The sequence below is a fragment of the Mus musculus genome, chromosome 18 (assembly GCF_000001635.26).
Source record: "Mus musculus strain C57BL/6J chromosome 18, GRCm38.p6 C57BL/6J".
In the NCBI taxonomy this organism is placed as follows: domain Eukaryota; kingdom Metazoa; phylum Chordata; class Mammalia; order Rodentia; family Muridae; genus Mus; species Mus musculus.
The window spans coordinates 31,278,229-31,295,584 of NC_000084.6; the positions used below are offsets into that span (position 1 = coordinate 31,278,229).

Sequence of the window (17,356 nt, forward strand, 5' to 3'; positions counted from 1 at the left end):
ATAAAAACTAAGTTCATTCGATATTTGGATGAAAATGTCACATGGCTCCTTTAGCTTTTTAATGTGCATATATATTTATGCATGTCATTGTCATAATTGAACACTTTTTCATAACTTATTTAATAGGTACATGTATGGAACATATTTAAAGACATGCATACTGAGCTGTAATTACTTTTTAGCTAATAGTTCCTCTATTACGACTTTAATAAAATTTTTATGTTACTTAAAATTCAGAATATATTCAGATTTCCCCCAAATACCCTTTATATTTCATTTGCTTAGCCAAGATGCTCCTGTATCTAATCTAACTTGCTATGTAGTTTGTTCCTTGCTTTGCTTTTGTTCTTACAGCACTGGTATGTCTTGAACTATTTATCAATCTTACTGTTGTTGCCATTGGTGGTAACTTTAAAATATATCTTACTTTGTATATACTCACTGAGTAAGAATCCTTCTATTCTCCCAATACCTTTCATTGTTAAAACAGAAGTCCTGCCTCATTCATTTCTTAATCAGCATTTACAGCCATCTATAACATACTAGAAGAGTCATGGAGGATTGCTTTTCCATGCTGCTCTGTGAATGGAGGTTATAGTGGAGAAAAATATGTCAATTGACTCTTTATATCAATAAGTGAATTCCTTAACAGAAGTTAATTCCTTCCTTTGTGGATAGTAATGTTTAATTAGTTCAGAATAAAAGACTTCTATACAGGTAGTCTTGAACATACAAAAAACATGCATGTCACATTTTTTGAAAGACAGACCTTTAATAAAAATTTTAATTGAATTTTGTCTTAAGAAACACAATTTAAAACAAAGTTCCTGTGGACTTTATTTAAATCTATTACTTGTCTTTCAACGTAAATAGACATGGACACTATTTTCAGGATAATTTAATCACATAGAACTGGTACAGTTCACTCAAAGTCGCTTTTGCTTTGCCACTTTTTCAAAAGTTCCATCCTGGCTCCCCTGTGTCTGAGAACTCTGTCAACCTCAGCAAATGGAGCCAAAACACACTCCACTAGGAAAAAGGAAAGAGACAGGAAGAAAAATGGTTCTTTGAAGGTGATTGAGTTTCATATGAATCTAAAACCCATTTCCTCTCTGCCTTTTGTGAATAAAAAGATATTTGCAAATTTCTGCAATTCTGTGTTCCATTTTTTGACATGTCAGCATGGACCCAGTTCACCAGGAACAAACCAAGGTTGAGGACAGTTAAGAAGAGGCCTGGCTTGATGTGTTGCTATTTCCCTGGACAGATTTTCTTTTTTATCATAGCTGAATTCTATTCTGTTTTCTTTGGCCTCTACTGTGGTATTTATATTTTCATATATTTCTGGAAGGTCTGAATCTATCACTTTACCTTATAAAAAATTAAAATAAGGCTTGGACCTGAAAATAAAGGATGGTGACAGGAACAAACATACCCAGAGTGTGTTAAGCCCCTGAGATGTGTAATTCTGCAACTCAGTAAAAGTTTGTGCATCACCTACCTGTTATGCTTGTGCAACAGATGTGAACAAAAAGAAATGCCTCCATATAGTTAATATTCTAATGAGAAGAGTGTTGTAGGGGTGACAAGAATCAGACAAGAGGGAAAGAAAAGTGTAAATATCACAATATACTAGTCTTAAAGACACAAGAGAACAGGCTCAGGTCTCCTATGCCTCTGAATGAACATCTCATTCTGCAGTTGACATCAGCCTGTAGTTTATGTGCTCAGAAGTTATGGAGTTTATGTGTTCAGAATGGTAGCTTCGCTACAAAAAAAACAGCAGATATTTAAATTAACTTCTGAGTTTCTTCCTTTCCTAAAAGCTCATTTCCCTCTTCTACTCCTCCTTCTGTTTCTGAGAATAAAATATTCCTAAATTACCCAAATCCTTTACTACCAGCCAGTGTCCGACCATCCCATCCCTTATCAGCAGTCAATCTGAACTTTGAACAACTGGTAAATTTTTCTCTCCTTACAGTGGGGTCTATCCTAGAAACCTATTGTGGATCCATCTCCTCTGAGATTGGTAGGTTCTGTGTTGTGAAGACGCCCGCTTAAGACAGAGAGTAAAGGATTCAAAGTAGCTTCAGAAATTCACTGAAATGGACAAGATTTACTAGGTCTCTCTCTCCCAGGAGTAAACAGTAAAGACTGCTGAAAGCCACTCTCAAATAATCCCACTAAAATCAGGGACTAGACAAGGCTACCCACTTTCTCAAATAGGCCAAGCTACCTGAAAGAAGCAGACACCACTGGAGCAGCCTAGAAGAGACTTAAGCCAACTGGGGCACCTGGAAAGGAAACCTCCAACCTGTTGAGCTGCCTGCAGGCTGTGCGGTGTGCTCCTTCCTGCTTTTATGAGCTGTTGCCCATGCTGAGGGGAACTTTGTTAATACAGCTGTCTTTGAGATATTTCTGCATTTGTAAGTAGCCTCTCACCCACATTCATGTAAGTTACTCCAATAAACCTCATGCTGTGTTCAGAGGCCAGAAGAAGAGCTTGGAACTAGCACCACAGGTGGTCGCCTGATGTGGGTGCTAGAATCCACTGAACTTAGGTCCTCTGGGAGAGCAACACATTTTCGTAACCGCTGAGCGCCAGTGGCTTGCATCAGTGTCCTGGATGATTTCTTAAAGGAAAAAGAGTAAACAGAGGACTCCAGCCCAGGGCTTCCTGGCCAGCGGAGTTGCCTGACACCCGCAAGGGCCCACACAGGATTCCCCACGGGATCCTAAGACCTCTGGTGAGTGGAACACAGCGCCGGCCCCAATCCAATCGCGCGGAACCTGAGACTGTGGTACATAGGGAAGCAGACTGCCCGGGCCTGACCCGGGACAAAAGCCCCTTCCGCTCCACTCCAGCTCAGGGATTCCTGGCCAGCAGAGTTGCCTGACACCCGCAAGGGCCCACACAGGATTCCCCACGGGATCCTAAGACCTCTAGTGAGTGGAACACAACTTCTGCCAGGAGTCCGGTTCAAACACCAGATATCTGGGTACCTTCCCTGCAAGAAGAGAGCTTTCCTGCAGAGAATACTCTACCCACTGAAACCAAGGAGAGTGCTACCCTCCCAGGTCTACTTATAGAGGCTAACAGAGTCACCTGAAGTACAAGCTCTTAACAGAGACAACTATAACAGCTAGCTTCAGAGATTACCAGATGGCGAAAGGCAAACTTAAGAATCCTACTAACAGAAATCAAGACCACTCACCATCATCAGAACGCAGCACTCCCACCCCACCTAGTCCTGGGCACCCCAACACAACCGAAAATCTAGACCCAGATTTAAAAGCATTTTTCATGATGATGATAGAGGACATCAAGAAGGACTTTCATAAGTCACTTAAAGAATTACAGGAGAGCACTGCTAAAGAGTTACAGGCCCTTAAAGAAAAGCAGGAAAACACAGCCAAACAGGTAGAAGTCCTTAAAGAAAAACAGGAAAACACATCCAAACAGGTAATGGAAATGAACAAAACCATACTAGAACTAAAAAGGGAAGTAGACACAGTAAAGAAAACCCAAAGCAAGGCAACGCTGGAGATAGAAACCCTAGGAAAGAGATCTGGAACCATAGATGCGAGCATCAGCAACAGAATACAAGAAATGGAAGAGAGAATCTCAGGTGCAGAAGATTCCATAGAGAACATCGACACAACAGTCAAAGAAAATACAAAATGCAAAAGGATCCTAACTCAAAACATCCAGGAAATCCAGGACACAATGAGAAGACCAAACCTACGCATAATAGGAGTGGATGAGAATGAAGATTTTCAACTCAAAGGACCAGCAAACATCTTCAACAAAATAATTGAAGAAAACTTCCCAAACATAAAGAAAGAGATGCCCATGATCATACAAGAAGCCTACAGAACTCCAAATAGACTGGACCAGAAAAGAAATTCCTCCCGACACATAATAATCAGAACAACAAATGCACTAAATAAAGATAGATTATTAAAAGCAGTAAGGGAGAAAGGTCAAGTAACATATAAAGGAAGGCCTATCAGAATTACACCAGACTTTTCACCAGAGACTATGAAAGCCAGAAGAGCCTGGACAGATGTTATACAGACAATAAGAGAACACAAATGCCAGCCCAGGCTATTATACCCGGCCAAACTCTCAATTACCATAGATGGAGAAACCAAAGTATTCCACGACAAAACCAAATTCACACAATATCTTTCCACGAATCCAGCCCTTCATAGGATAATAACAGAAAAGAAGCAATACAAGGATGGAAATCACGACCTAGAACAAACAAGAAAGTAATCCCTCAACAAACCAAAAAGAAGACAGCCACAAGACCAGAATGCTAACTCTAACAACAAAAATAAAAGGAAGCAACAATTACTTTTCCTTAATATCTCTTAATATTAATGGACTCAATTCCCCAATAAAAAGACATAGACTAACAGACTGGCTACATAAACAGGACCCAACATTCTGCTGCTTACAGGAAACCCATCTCAGGGAAAAAGACAGACACTACCTCAGAGTGAAAGGCTGGAAAACAATTTTCCAAGCAAATAGTCTGAAGAAACAAGCTGGAGTAGCCATTCTAATATCGGATAAAATCGACTTCCAACCCAAAGTTATCAAAAAAGACAAGGAGGGACACTTCATACTCATCAAAGGTAAAATCCTCCAAGAGGAACTCTCAATTCTGAATATCTAAGCTCCAAATGCAAGGGCAGCCACATTCATTAAAGACATTTTAGTAAAGCTCAAAGCACACATTGCACCTCACACAATAATAGTGGGAGACTTCAACACACCACTTTCATCAAGGGACAGATCGTGGAAACAGAAACTAAACAGGGACACAGTGAAACTAACAGAAGTTATGAAACAAATGGACCTAACAGATATCCTCAGAACATTTTATCCTAAAACAAAAGGATATACCTTCTTCTCAGCACCTCACGGGACCTTCTCCAAAACTGACCACATAATTGGTCACAAAACAGGCCTCAACAGATACAAAAATATTGAAATTGTCCCATGTATCCTATCAGACCACCATGGCCTAAGACTGATCTTCAATAACAACATAAATAATGGAAAGCCAACATTCACGTGGAAACTGAACAACACTCTTCTCAATGATACCTTGGTCAAGGAAGGAATAAAGAAAGAAATTAAAGACTTTTTAGAGTTTAATGAAAATGAAGCCACAACGTACCCAAACCTTTGGGACACAATGAAAGCATTTCTAAGAGGGAAACTCATAGCTCTGAGTGCCTCCAAGAAGAAACGGGAGATTGCACATACTAGAAGCTTGACAAAACATCTAAAAGCTCTAGAAAAAAAGGAAGCAAATTCACCCAAGAGAAGTAGACAGCAGGAAATAATCAAACTCAGGGGTGAAATCAACCAAGTGGAAACAAGAAGAACTATTCAAAGAATTAACCAAACGAGGAGTTGGTTCTTTGAGAAAATCAACAAGATAGATAAACCCTTAGCTAGACTTACTAAAGGGAACAGGGACAAAATCCTAATTAACAAAATCAGAAATGAAAAGGGAGACATAACAACAGATCCTGAAGAAATCCAAAACACCATCAGATCCTTCTACAAAAGGTTATACTCAACAAAACTGGAAAACCTGGACGAAATGGACAAATTTCTGGACAGATACCAGGTACCAAAGTTGAGTCAGGATCAAGTTGACCATCTAAACAGTCCCATATCACCTAAAGAAATAGAAGCAGTTATTAATAGTCTCCCAGCCAAAAAAAGCCCAGGACCAGACGGGTTTAGTGCAGAGTTCTATCAGACCTTCAAAGAAGATCTAATTCCAGTTCTGCACAAACTATTTCACAAAATAGAAGTAGAAGGTACTCTACCCAACTCATTTTATGAAGCCACTATTACTCTGATACCTAAACCACAGAAAGATTCAACAAAGATAGAGAACTTCAGACCAATTTCTCTTATGAATATCGATGCAAAAATCCTCAATAAAATTCTTGCTAACCGAATCCAAGAACATATTAAAGCAATCATCCATCCTGACCAAGTAGGTTTTATTCCAGGAATGCAGGGATGGTTTAATATACCGAAATCCATCAATGTAATCCATTATATAAACAAACTCAAAGACAAAAACCACATGATCATCTCGTTAGATGCAGAAAAAGCATTTGACAAGATTCAACACCCATTCATGATAAAAGTTTTGGAAAGATCAGGAATTCAAGGCCCATACCTAAACATGATAAAAGCAATCTACAACAAACCAGTAACCAACATCAAAGTAAATGGAGAGAAGCTGGAAGCAATCCCACTAAAATCAGGGACTAGACAAGGCTGCCCACTTTCTCCCTACCTTTTCAACATAGTACTTGAAGTATTAGCCAGAGCAATTCGACAACAAAAGGAGATCAAGGGGATACAAATTGGAAAAGAGGAAGTCAAAATATCACTTTTTGCAGATGATATGATAGTATATATAAGTGACCCTAAAAATTCTACCAGAGAACTCCTAAACCTGATAAGCAGCTTCGGTGAAGTAGCTGGATATAAAATAAACTCAAACAAGTCAATGGCCTTTCTCTATACAAAGAATAAACAGGCTGAGAAAGAAATTAGGGAAACAACACCCTTCTCAATAGTCACAAATAGTATAAAATATCTTGGCGTAACTCTAACTAAGGAGGTGAAACATCTGTATGATAAAAACTTCAAATCTCTGAAGAAAGAAATTAAAGAAGATCTCAGAAGATGGAAAGATCTCCCATGCTCATGGATTGGCAGGATAAACAATGTAAAAATGGCTATCTTGCCAAAAGCAATCTACAGATTCAATGCAATCCCCATCAAAATTCCAACTCAATTCTTCAACGAATTAGAAGGAGCAATTTGCAAATTCATCTGGAATAACAAAAAACCTAGGATAGCAAAAAGTCTTCTCAAGGTTAAAAGAACCTCTGGTGGAATCACCATGCCTGACCTAAAGCTTTACTACAGAGCAATTGTGATAAAAACTGCATGGTACTGGTATAGAAGCAGACAAGTAGACCAATGGAATAGAATTGAAGACCCAGAAATGAACCCACACACCTATGGTCACTTGATCTTCGACAAGGGAGCTAAAACCATCCAGTGGAAGAAAGACAGCATTTTCAACAATTGGTGCTGGCACAACTGGTTGTTATCATGTAGAAGAATGCGAATCGATCCATACTTATCTCCTTGTACTAAGGTCAAATCTAAGTGGATCAAAGAACTTCACATAAAACCAGAGACACTGAAACTTATAGAGGAGAAAGTGGGGAAAAGCCTTGAAGATATGGGCACAGGGGAAAAACTCCTGAACAGAACAGCAATGGCATGTGCTGTAAGATCGAGAATTGACAAATGGGACCTCATGAAACTCCAAAGTTTCTGCAAGGCAAAAGACACCGTCAACAAGACAAAGAGACCACCAACAGATTGGGAAAGGATCTTTACCTATCCTAAATCAGATAGGGGGCTAATATCCAACATATATAAAGAACTCAAGAAGGTGGACTTCAGAAAATCGAACAACCCCATTAAAAAATGGGGCTCAGAAATGAACAAAGAATTCTCACCTGAGGAATACTGAATGGCAGAGAAGCACCTGAAAAAATGTTCAACATCCTTAATCATCAGGGAAATGCAAATCAAAACAACCCTGAGATTCCACCTCACACCAGTCAGAATGGCTAAGATCAAAAATTCAGGTGACAGCAGATGCTGGCGTGGATGTGGAGAAAGAGGAACACTCCTCCATTGTTGGTGGGATTGCAGGCTTGTACAACCACTCTGGAAATCAGTCTGGCGGTTCCTCAGAAAATTGGACATAGTACTACCGGAGGATCCAGCAATACCTCTCCTGGGCATTTATCCAGAAGATGCCCCAACTGGTAAGAAGGACACATGCTCCACTATGTTCATAGCAGCCTTATTTATAATAGCCAGAAGCTGGAAAGAACCCAGATGCCCCTCAACAGAGGAATGGATACAGAAAATGTGGTACATCTACACAATGGAGTACTACTCAGCTATTAAAAAGAATGAATTTATGAAATTCCTAGCCAAATGGATGGACCTGGAGGGCATCATCCTGAGTGAGGTAACACATTCACAAAGGAACTCACACAATATGTACTCAGTGATAAGTGGATATTAGCCCCAAACCTAGGATTCCCCAGATATAAGGTACAATTTGCTAAACACATGAAACTCAAGAAGAATGAAGACTGAAGTGTGGACACTATGCCCCTCCTTAGAATAGGGAACAAATCACCCATGGAAGGAGTTACAGAGACAAAGTTTGGAGCTGAGATGAAAGGATGGACCATGTAGAGACTGCCATATCCAGGGATCCACCCCATAATCAGCATCCAAACGCTGACACCATTGCATACACTAGCAAGATTTTATTGAAAGGACCCAGATGTAGCTATCTCTTGTGAGACTATGCCGGGGCCTAGCAAACACAGAAGTGGATGCTCACAGTCAGCTATTGGATGGATCACAGGGCTCCCAATGGAGGAGCTAGAGAAAGAACCCAAGGAGCTAAAGGGATCTGCAACCCTATAGGTGGAACAACATTATGAACTAACCAGTACCCCGGAGCTCTTGACTCTAGCTGCATATGTAACAAAAGATGGCCTAATCGGCCATCACTGGAAAGAGAGGCCCATTGGACACGTAAACTTTGTATGCCCCAGTACAGGGGAACGCCAGGGCCAAAAAGGGGGAGTGGGTGGGTAGGGGAGTGGGGGTGGGTGGGTAGGGGGGACTTTTGGTATAGCATTGTAAATGTAAATGAGCTAAATACCTAATAAAAAATGGAAAAAAAAACATTTCCCCCTAGCCATAAAAATAAAAAAGAGTAAACAGAGTGCAAAAAGAGCTAAGTCTTCCTCATCCTTCACTCCTAAGATGCGACCCAGAATATGGTGTATCTCATTGTGTTTGATATTAAGTTGCTTAGCTTAAAGATGATTGTGGCAGCATTTTCGTTTATTTCAGTATTTTCTTATTAATAAGCACTATTTTGAGGTCTTCACTTAAGTTCATTCAGTTATGCTTAATATCACCCCATGACACATGTCATTTCCTGCATCTTCTTTTCACCCGAGGAAAGTTATGGTTTCTCATTAATCTCACTTAGTTTTAAGTTTACATTACTCAGCCCTGCCCCATCAAATAGCAGTGCAGTTCTCTCTTCCTTCTTGTCCTAACACCAATTTGTTCAACAGTACTGTCATTGAAAGCCCCAGTCACAAAGCTTCAAAAAGCCTGCATCACAGTGTCATCAAAGTGTCTGTCTTCCCAGGTGCATGTGAGTCTCGAGACCTTTCCCTGTTACAGTAGGACTGGAGTCACACATGGTCTTTAGAATATTTTATTGACATTTCTGAATGTGGTATATCTCAAGGCAGCTACTTTTTAATCACTGGCCCAGAGTCTGCCAGGCAACCGTTGTGGAAGCATGAAGCATGGGCTTGGCTTGGGGCCTGTTTGGAAAGTCTAGGTTTGCTTCTGAATATACTCTTATTATAAATCTATTGTGTTTTCATTGGCTTATTAATTTAACCTTATTATTTTATTATAAAAAAGCTCAGCCTAGTCTCAGAATAAGCTTATACATTCTAATAGAAAAGAAGTATAATCATCATGGTAGTTCAATTTATGCCATGAAAAAACTGTCAGTCTAGACCAGAACTGTGAATGTGTCTCAGAGTTCTCAACCTTGAAACAGGTATAATAATGTTTACAGCCTATTTTTTGTAAAGACGAAAAAAGAAAAGGTCTGTGAAAGCTTTAAAAGTACTGTCAAATAACTGCTGTTAACCTTGTCTAAAGCAGCATTCCTCAAGAAAAAAAGAAACAAAGAAAGAAACAAAAAAGAATGAAAGACTTACTGTAGCTAGCAATTTTTTGGTGGCATATACTTTTTAATTAATTATTTTATTTATTTACATCCCAAATGTTGCTCCACTCTGGGTGCCCTCTCCCCAGAATTATTCACCCTATCCCTCTCCTCTTTACCTCCCCACCCCAGCACCCCCCGTCTCTGAGGCATCAAGTCTCTAAAGATGTCCAATAACAAGTTCTCCATCAAGATGGGGCAGAAAGATTGTAAGGACAAGAGGTTTGGAAGGAATGCAGAAGCCTGAGAAGTGATTTCTTCTAGGCATGACAAGGCATGACATTCACAAACTCATAATGGCCATGGTTGTCTACACAAGACCTGCACTAGATCAAATCAGTCATTCTTCCAACATAGTTAGCGTAAGCCCCTGAGGTACTTTGACAGTTGAGGCTGTGGGAATGGGTTCAGGTAAGTGTGCTACTTGTGCTCCAGTAGATGGACCTTTACCTGTGCATATACAGACAGCACAGATTGATTCAATGCATTGAGAAAAGGATCTGAATGTGGGAACAGTGCGTAGTGCCAGGGGAAGGGTTGGAAGGAGAAGGAGAGTTCAGGGTGATATGCTCAAAATATATTTCATACATATATAAAATTCTAAAAGAACAAATTTGATTTACATTACTGAAAAAAATACTAAGACAAGATGAGTATCTTCCTGGGCCCTGTCATAAACAGAAGAGCCCAGCTATAGCAAGCCTATGTAATACAATAGGCTTCTCATTTGAAAAGAACGGTAGAATTTAAATAGCAAAATATGCAATTTACTACAAATTATCATAACATCAATTGCTTCATGGTTTTCACTAAAAGCTAATAGCAAAATTCAAACTGAATTATTCATGAAATTGTCCACAAATATTTTCTTGAACTTGAGCTGAACTTTGATGAGCACCATGTAATCAGTGTAGTTTGTCAGGCACCCTTCTCATCCCTCCAGACCTTCTCATTCCCCATTTCACTTCGATTGGGTCATTATCCAGCAGCTACACTCTGTTAGCTGAGTTCTGAGTTTCTGAACTGACTGAAGCTCTTCCATATTTAGCATGTTCCTCCCTGTAGTCTTTGTCTCTGATAGAGGCTGTCTACGAGGCTCTCTGTGCAAAGTGTTAACTGTAGGAAAGCAGAAGGCAAGGGACATTTGAGGAAAAAAATGTTCTTCAAATCTTAGAACATTTGAGGAGAGTTCAGGATGAAGGGGGAATCACAGAAAACAGAGTTAACAAATAGTTAATCTGTGTGATTTCATTTTATGCATTTGGTGGGGGAGGGATTTGGGAGGATTTGTTCCCAAATCTGTCTTCATGGATTTAAAATGAAATATAATTAATCTCCAACCATCCTTTCTTTTATGGATGGAGACACCCGCCTCTATACCAGGACTCAAGACAGCACCCATTTTCCTCAATGTCTCTCATGCTCATGTCTATGGTGGGTCCCCTCCAGCACACAGGACCAATGAGTTTCACTAAATCACTTATCAGTGATCTGCTTATCTGTGCAGATGCTCATATGATGGGTTTGCTCTGAAAGCTGTAACACAGGAGCATATTGAGCCATGGCAGAACGCTGCAGTTGCTCCACACCTCCCTCAGAAACTGTTTTCCCCTGGCAAATGTCAAAAACAGAAGGTCATGGTTGTCTTCATTTGGACATTCTCTGTGATGGGGCTTCAGCGCCTGATTTCCTGGAAACGTGTGTGCCTGGGAGCCCTTCACCTTCAACTGGATTGTTCTCTGGAAATTAAAGCAGAGTTGGCCATTCAGTTATCCAGTAAAGAAAATGTTCTGCAGTAGAAATTGGATTTTATGCTTTGAAAACAAAGATGACCTTTGGATTATTTGTTATTTGGGTTCTGAATGTTCACTGTGTCATCTCAGTAATTGGGGGAAGATTCAATCTGTTTTGCTTATCATTTTATTCCTTAATAATATTCAACAAATACCTGGTGGTCTATTTTTCCTTGACTTTTTGTTCAACTTAGATATTTTTTTAAAGTATGTGGTACATTTATCTAAGATAAATATTTTCAAGTCCAACTTCACAACTCATGTATCACTCAACATGCAACAGTGAATAGATGATTTTTAATGATATGCATGATCAAATAAGGGAACACTAATATCAATGCGATCAAATACAAACATACGACTCAGGACAATTTTACTCTTGATGCTACTAGGATCTCTACTACTTGAATAAAATTGTTAAAGAAACAGAAAACCTTGACTATGCCTATGTAGTTACCCATTCCCCGAAGGCATGTTTCTTAGAAGAGGTTCTATAGAGAACTCACTCGTAAATGTTCACATAGAAGTTCTTGGAATTATAATATTCACTGTCCAGGTTACTTTCATGAACCCACATTAAAGATTAATTTCTTCATCCTGATGTAATATCCATTCCCTCATGGTTTCACAAAATGAGGCTAAAATTTGAATGAGAACCCTCAGGGGATATTTTATAAAAATCTTCTTATTTCCTGAAATCTTCTTAACTAGCTTCATGTTTCTTACTTCATCATAAAGCAATGTCAGAATTCATACTAGATGAATAGAGAGAGGGAGTTTCGGTTTGTAAGACTTACAAATAGTCTCAAAAATTAATCGAGAAAGTTAGTAGTCTAGCTGTAACATCTGTGAGCCACAGCAGTGACCAGCACAGCAAGATATCCAGTAAGGACAAATAGTGGTATTTCCCAGTGGTAATAAAAAATCATCTAATTTCAATAAAAGGTAATCAATGCCTGATACTATAAACCTAACTCACTATCCATGACTAGTTAGTCTCTAGACTCTAAAGAAGAAACTACTACTGCTACTCTCCCAGACCAGTATTTCCAACTACATTCTAAACACTTCTCTTACATCCACAAATAAATGAAGCTTAGCCATTATCAAAGAAGATTCTTTTTTTCAGCAGAGACCACTTCATAAAATTACACTTGTTCAAATGCAGAGAAGAATGGACTGTGTGGTGTCCAGCTCCGACTACAATACAACCTCCATACAAACAACTCACCACAGAAGAAACATCATAGAATAGAGATCAGAAAGATTGTAAAATCCCGAGGAAGGGACGTCTAACACAAGATAGTGTCTTTTGTTGTATGACAAGGAAAGTACACCCATGGAATCTCAACAACATGGTCATCTAAACAAGACCTGACCAATGACACCAACTGACACATGAACATGGATGGGGCAATCTCACAGGGGCCCCATCCCTACATGAAGAGCTACAGGTAATTACTGACTACTAAGACAAGGAAACTCTATCTTCTCCAGGAGAACCACACTGATAGGCAACCCAATTCTAAGCACTAAACACACATACATAAGAGCAACATCAAAGAAACTCAGCAGATTATGTTTATAAATGTATGTGTGACAATAATATTAAAGAAAAAGAGTCCATGAACTTGAGAAAGGAGTAGGGCAGTGTGAGAGGATCTGGAGGGTGGAGGAAAGTAGAAATTACAAAAATACAGTACTCATACAAAATTCTCAAAAATATTATATTGTTAAAAAACAAGAAAACTTGTCTTTTGTACACATGAACATCACTCTGTATATGAGAAGGTGAAGGAGAAAGATCTTTAAGATCAGGCAAGGATCGGGCCAATTATGCTGAGATTCTATTGCTACTCACAGCACTGCTCCTGACTCTTGGAAACTCTAAACCTTGCTCGTTATATTAAAATGTAGCTCAAGGTGAGCTAGCAAAGCTTGAGTTGTGTAAAAAACCATGCAAAATTGAGGAAATTTTTGGAAACAGAAACCAGGAAGTGGTTTCTATGGGAGTAGCCCACTAAAATTTAGACGGACTATTTAACGCAATATTTTAGTTATAAAAGATCAGTGAAAAACTTTACAGACCAACGTATGAGAGTTAACAATGGTTTTTGCACTTTGGAAACCAGAGAATGGATAATGAAAATGTGATACAATTACACTATGTTACACTCTTTAGAGACAAAGAATAAAGGAATCATGCACTGTGGAGGTGAAACTAAAAAAGTTCCTCTTGAGTGAGGTAAGCCAGACCCAGGTTGACAAAAGTCACATGATCTCTCTCATTGGAGGCTCCAAACTTCAAATCCTCAAATGTAAGTACATATTCTGGTGTAAACCACAGAAAGTAAAAAAGTAATCATTGTTGTAGGGGTGGTTAGAGGGGAATAGCAGGGGACAGGTGATTTAGATTGAAGAAATGCAAAAATGGGGTCGGTAATTGAGGATGAAGAGATGAGTACAGAAAAAGAGAGGAGCATAGAACAACAATAAGGATGTTTGAGAAAGTCATAAAAATCATGCTACCGATAATCTATCTGAAAAGCTATAGTACACTTACTATAAATATACATATACAGTTTAAATAAAAATTTTCCATCTGAGCTGACAATAAACCTCTAAAAACCCAAAAGCATAATGAAGCCAAGCATGAGAAACTCTTCTTTCTCATCAGCATTGGCCAAAAGATTCCCAAAACATTTAAGGTTATTGTTCTTGTGCTTGGTTGCCTTCCAGAGATGAACGTAAGTCCCCATTGCTCAAAACACCATACACTTAACACACTGGCCCAAAGACCCTGACCTGGAAAAGATCTGAAAGTCTCCCCACTGAAGACTGACTTTCATAGTACCAGAAAGCAACATGAAGGCTTCCAAAACAGGAAAGCAACTTATAGTCCTATACACTTATAATGCCTACGAACCACAAAAATGACCAGCATAGCGTGATAAGCCGAAGTGTACAGTAGTGGTACACATACCTTGGTGGTAACCAGTGACTCTCTACTTGGACTTAAGACTTGTTCAACTCCAAGAACGATACAGGAAGAATGACAAGTGGCTTTAGAACTAATAGAATGGAGCCCACCGGTTACCACAGCCACATGGGTGAGTCTCAGTGTGGCAAGGTCCTGAGGACCATGTGTTCTGAGGACCTCATGCTGTTATAGAGTTCTGCTCTGCTTGCTGCCCTCATATCCCTCTTAATCTAAGAATTATATGAAAACTCTGAGGGGGCTTCCAGTCCCTCACTGGACAATATTCCTGGCATTCATAATTGGACATAGTACTCACAGAGGATCCAGCAATACCTCTCCTGGGCATATTTCCAGAAGATGTTCCAACCGGTAAGAAGGACACATGCTCCATTATGTTCATAGCAGCCTTATTTATAATAGCCAGAAGCTGGAAAGAACCCAGATGCCCCTCAATAGAGGAATGGATACAGAAAATGTGGTACATTTACACAGTGGAGTACTACTCAGCTATTAAAAAGAATGAATTTATGAAATTCCTAGCCAAATGGATGGACCTGGAGGGCATCATCCTGAGTGAGGTAACACATTCACAAAGGAACTCACACAATATGTACTCACTGATAAGTGGATATTAGCCCAAAACCTAGGATACCCAAGATATAAGATACAATTTGCTAAACACATGAAACTCAAGAAGAATGAAGACTGAAGTGTGGACACTATGCCCCTCCTTAGAATTGGGAACAAAACACCCATGGAAGGAGTTACAGAGACAAAGTTTGGAGCTGAGACGAAAGGATGGACCATCTAGAGACTGCCATATCCAGGGATCCACCCCATAATCAGCTTCCAAACGCTGACACCATTGCACACACTAGCAAGATTTTGTTGAAAGGACCCAGATGTACCTGTCTCTTGTGAGACTATGCCGGGGCCTAGCAAACACAGAAGTGGATGCTCACAGTCAGCTATTGGATGGATCACAGGGCTCCCAATGGAGGAGCTAGAGAAAGTACCCAAGGAGCTAAAGGGATCTGCAACCCTATAGGTGGAACAACATTATGAACACAGTCAGCTATTGGATGGATCACAGGGACCCCAATGGAGGAGCTAGAGAAAGTACCCAAGGAGCTAAAGGGATCTGCAACCCTATAGGTGGAACAACATTATGAACTAACCAGTACCCCGGAGCTCTTGTCTCTAGCTGCATATGTATCAAAAGATGGCCTAGTCGGCCATCACTGGAAAGAGAGGCCCATTGGACACGCAAACTGTATATGCCCAGTACAGGGGAACGCCAGGGCCAAAAAAATGGGAATGGGTGGGTAGGGAAGTGGGGGAGGGTATGGGGGACTTTTGGGATAGCATTGGAAATGTAATTGAGGAAAATATGTAATAAAAAATATTTTAAAAAATAAAATAAAAGTGGACTTCAAAAAAAAAAAAAAAAAGAATATGCTTAGTCTCTTTCAGGCATTGCTGCTGGTGCAGAATCACCCCCCAGAGAAGAACTTAGAGACATAAACTGTCAGCAAAGACCTCCACCCTTAGAAAACATTTGGAAAAATAAAATTGCTAGTGAAGCTCGGGTGAGATGTTTTTACTACTGGTTCTGATGTAGAAAATCTGAGGAAGCAATCTGAAGTTTAAAAAGGCACAGTCTTATTAGTTCAGCTAAGGACCTTTTCTAATGCATTCTGAGGATTTAAGGTACATAGGATTGATTTTTATATAAAACTTTTGATTTGGGATTCTCTTAAGATTCTTACAAGATTATTTTAAAAACAAATAATAAAACAATAACATCTTTCTTTGTAACCATGAATTGCTGCCTGCCAATAAGAGAAATTGGCAGAGAAAACAATCTTCTTGCTTATACTTTGTTAGTCTATAACAAGTTGCTTAATTATGATTGTACATGGGTTTGAGGGAATAATTTGTTTTCTTTACCTGTACTATGTAAAGATATTAAGGAACACACTGTTTTTCATAATCATTTACTAGTAGAAAACTAAAATGTAATCACATTGTAATTTTATACTGTTTGAAAGATTTTGCAGGCATATGTAAGCTATAGAAGAAAGAATAAAGTATGGGCTTGGAACATTGTTCCTTCCATCCATCAACTAAGTATGGTTATGTATATATGTAAAGCTTGTCTGGGTGTGTGTTGGAGCTTGTTCCATCCACTAATTTTGTGTATATATGTATGAAGATATGTATGTATGTATGTATGTGTGTGTGTCTCAAATGCTTAGAGCTTGCTTGCTGGAGCTTTGCTCTAACCATTCTATGAATGAATGTGTATATGTCTGTCTGTAGTTATGTATGTATGTATGTATGCATGCATGGTATGTATGTATGTATGTATGTATGTATGTATGTATGTATGTATTTGTGTCTATAAGGTTATTGGATTCTGCCTTTCATTTCATCCACTCTGTGTGTGTGTGTGTGTGTGTGTGTGTGTGTGTGTGTGTGTGTGTGTGTGTGTGTGTATTCATTCTCTTTCCTTCTCTTTCTTGCCAGCTCAAAGGAAATAAAAATGTTCATGGTCTTTCCACTGGCCACAAAGAGTGCCAACCCCAGTAAATTAAGCTTTGTTCTCTCAGAGAAAAATCTGCTGAGTAACTTCTCAAATCACTGGCTGCCATTGGCAGCAGCCC

At 39.3% G+C, this 17,356-nt stretch overlaps 1 protein-coding gene across 1 annotated transcript in view; it reads right to left on the minus strand.

Annotated features, from left to right (window-relative positions):
- Rit2 (Ras-like without CAAX 2) overlaps positions 1-17,356 on the minus strand; it is a 342,815-nt gene that overhangs the window by 303,915 nt on the left and 21,544 nt on the right. The gene's annotated exons all lie outside the window — the stretch shown is intronic.